Here is a 4,216-nt window from a genome sequence, read left to right on the forward strand (position 1 = left end):
GGGCCTCAGACTCTGTGGGGGTTTGTCCTTCTGTGAAGATTGCTCTCCTGAGGGGAAGTCACCCGGCAACTCCTGGTGTGGAATTTTTTTCTGCCTCCCCGTGTGGAATAATTTACAACCCCCAAAATAAGCTCCTTAAAATATCCAAACAATGTTGTTGTTGTCGAGAGATTCTTTTTTCCTTCCCCCTAAGCATTTCACATCCAGGCCTCCATCAGGCAAATTTCGGATAAAATGGTGATTAGTGTTTCGGCAGGATTTTCATGAGGCTTTCTCTTGTCTTCCTGCCAAAGAGCTTGCCGGGCCCAGATTTGATTAAAATGGCAGTGGGCTCTGCTACTTGAATGTAATTAGAACCATTCATTAAAGCTTTTTCTGACAGTTTGGCAACCTGTGCATTTTTCAGAGTATGGCCAGCAGCCCGTGGAAACGGTTTGGGTGGAGCAAGGACCCAACCCACAACCCAGCAGAGCTCTGGGAACAGGCATGTTAGCTGTCCTGGGGGACTCTACATGTCTAACCTGACATTCACAGCCTCAGAGAGGTCTGTAACTGGATTAGAGGGGTGAAAGGCCCTTATGGAATCAGGAAGTTTAGGGGTGCCTTTGGTGGGAAGAGTACAGTGTGCTTAGGTTCTGACTAGTCCATCACCTAAGCAGGGCTACCAGCCACTTTATAGCTAGGTTGTAACGTTCCTTCTCTGGGTGCCTTATTCAGGGCATAACTTTCAGTCAATGTTAGTAAGTAGCAGATGAGCAGTAGGGAGCTGAGGAGATAGTGCAATCATTAAGTGTTTGTCATGAACTGAGAATCTGAGTTTCATTCCCATATCCCATAAAATAAAAAAATTAAAAATAAAAGAGTCAAATATGGTGCTGCATACCTACAAATCCCAGTATTTAGGAAGGCAGAGATGGGTAGATCCTAGTGCTCATTGGCCAGTAAGCCTAACAGAACTGACTAGTTCCAAGCCTGTGAGAGACCCTGTCTTAAAAGAACCAGGAGACAGCACTTGAGGAATGACGCCCAAGGTTGACCTCTGGCTTCCATAGGCACACATTTATACGCACACACATGCACATGCACACAGGCATACACACATACATGAAATGGAAAAAATTAATTATGTTTATTTTGCAATCAGCATTAGGAAGTACGGCCTACTTCCCTGCCATGTTCTCTCTGATCTCCGCCATGTTTTTAAAGAGGCAGCCTGAACTTCAATGTGCTTAAAACACTCCAGTGTCTCCCATGACCTCTGACTTGGGACCCACAGTCCCCAGACTGTCTTATCTGCACTGGCTTGAGCTCTCACCGCTCCCCACCCTGACTGCAGCTCCCCCTGTCCCTTTGCTTTGATCATTAAGGATTCTAAGCACAAGCTGTCCCCTGATCAGACCACTCTTGTGCCAATACATCATGTGGATCATTTCTGCATATTTTGACTGCTTTGTTTGACTGTCACTTCTGCTAGGGCATCTCCCACATGCTATTGGGGAACATTCCAGAATAATTTATCTGACCCTGTTGAAGTGACCAATAGTATGTCAAGTTCTCACCTTTTTTTTATGATTAAAGGAACAAATGAAGTTGAACAGGTTTGGGTGCCTAAGGACTTGAGTTCTAGGCCTTACCATTGTGCAAAATGACTCTGATGCCATAGTTTGGCTCACAGATGGTTGGTTGGCTCAAGTCTTAGCAAGTGGTGGAGGGTGCCTTTAAGATAGTATGCAGAATAATCAGGAAGACATGTGCTTGGCTCCACAAAACGGCCCCATGCCAGGGAATCACAGCCAGTGGGCAGATCCTCCAGGACCGGTTCCCTGCTTCATCATGGCCTTGACATTGGCTGGGTTTTGTTTGACTCTGCTCTTGGCATTGTCTGTCCTGATTCCAGAAAACAGCCTTGGCTTACCTCTGCCTCCCTGTCCTTGTCTCTTAGGATGCTTTGTCCACTGTTATCCTGGGACTGAGATGCCCAGTTCCAGCCACACTGTACTACGCTTTGCTGTACTACTTCACAGGCTATGTAATGAGCTAACAGAGAGGCTGGATCACAAAACCAAGATGTCAGCTGCACAGCCACACTTTGGGCACTGTCTTTACCTCTTATTCCATAACAACAGCCAGAACGATAGCAAGGACACCTTTCATGTTTAGCCTAAAATGTTCTAAAGAGCAATTCCCAATAGAACAATTCACAATGGATTTGAAGTCATGGCCTTTGGCAATAATGTTACTGACCTATATTCTTCCCCATTTTGTTAATATCTTTCATGCCCTTTTAATTAATGAATAGAAGTGTCTGTCTGGGATCATACTCTCACCTTTGCTTTGTTTTTTTGATAGCTAATGGCTTTTCAAATGGTGCTACTCAGGTCACTGAAGATGAATAGTGGGGGCGGGACATGCCTCAGGTCAGAACGTATTTTTTGACTTGAGAGTCTAGAAGTCTTTGGAGCCATCAGGAGCTTAAATTGTCACCAATTTTACATGCATGACAAGTGCACAAAGAGCTCAGTTAAGGTTACTGAGTGAAAGTTCTAAAGACAAACACACCCAAAGAGGAGAGGACTCTGGACAGCTTCTCTGTCATCTCCACATGACACCCTGAAGAGTACCAAAGGAGGGTATCTTGGTGACTGGAAGTGGGAAATAAGCCACAACAAGAGGGAAATGTCCAGATCAGCGAGCTCTGCTGACATGCAACCCCGGGACAGTGCTGGATCTCTCTTGCCTGTAGCCTAATATCAACAAGATCTCTAAGCAACTTGGACTCTGTCTTTCTCTGCCTTTAGAGTGTTCCAAGGAGTCATGGCAACTGGGGAGAGCCGTCAAATGCTGGTCCTTCAGCAATAGTAATTATGACACACAGTGATCAGCTGAGAAGGGCTAAGAGGAAGGGAGCACAGCACATTTAAGAGTTCTGACTTTGGACCTCTTGATGCTGGTGTGACCCTAGGGTTCCTTAAACTCCTTATGGCTCAGAAACCTGTCTGGAAAATTACTTATCCCTAACATCTACAGACTGAAGCAAAGGGCCAGATGGAGCTCTACTCATGGACCACCTACATTTTTGTACCACCCCAGTAATTCTTGTTCTCTGAAAGGCCTAGCACATAGCTTCAAGTACACACACACACACACACACACACACACACACACACACACACACTTTTTTTTTGCCTTTAAGCAGCTTCCTTGTTCAGAAATTAAGGGCTGGTATATTCCATGATCTTAGTGGTGTCTAAGTTAAGGTTTTATTGCTGTGAAGAGACAGCATGACCATGGCAACTCTTATAAAGGAAGACATTTAATTGGGGCTGGTTTGTAGTTTCAGAGGTGTATTTCATTATCATCATGGCAGGAGGCATGGCAGTATCTAAGCAAGCATGGTGCTGGAGGAACTTGGAGTTCTACGTCTTGATCTGCAGGCAGCAAGGAGGAACTGTGTCACTGAACATAGCTTAAACACAGGAGACCTCAAAGCCTGCCTCCACAGTGACACACTTCCTCCATCAGGGCCACATCTACTCCAATAAGATCATCTTACTGGCTTTTTAGATGTCTTGCCTCACAATAAGTAACATAGAGCAGGGGCAGAATGTACTCTGTGAAGATATGAGCTCCTCAGAAGAGGTATTGATTGCCAAGGACCAATGAAAGTTGTCCATAGCTGTGAGATAAGTATCGAGGTACTATGGGAAAGACAGACACTGATGGGTGCAGGAATAGAACTCATGACTGTGGTTAAAAAAAAAAAAAACTTACATCCAAGAGAAGCAGGCAGACAAGGACTTAGAGAGAGACTTTCAATGATTTTCACCTCATTCATGGCCATGAGTCCAGGTGCACAAGCCTTCTTGGTGTCCCTGAGACCAACACTGAGGAGACACAAGAGCTATTGCTTAGGAAATGTTGAGCTGAAGGCATAACTGGAAGACAGAAATGGCCAGAGTCCTAACACAAACCTGAAGAATCAGGGAGGTAGACTCTGAAAAGCTCAAAGATTCTGAGTGAGTCACTTCATCTCATGAAGCTACATACTCTTCACAATGACGCTTTTGAGTTCACCTTCCAAGACAGTCAGCAGGATCTGTGGTCATTTGCCAGTGTCTGTACCCTTCTTAAAGATGTTGGTGAGTCTGGAGCGTCTCAAGCTGTGACTTTACTGTGCTGATATAACCCATGGCAGTGGAAAATCAAAGACAGCTTT

This window comes from Mus caroli, unplaced genomic scaffold, assembly GCF_978045245.1.
Source record: "Mus caroli unplaced genomic scaffold, Mus_caroli_1 scaffold_6, whole genome shotgun sequence".
Classification (NCBI taxonomy): Eukaryota; Metazoa; Chordata; class Mammalia; order Rodentia; family Muridae; genus Mus; species Mus caroli.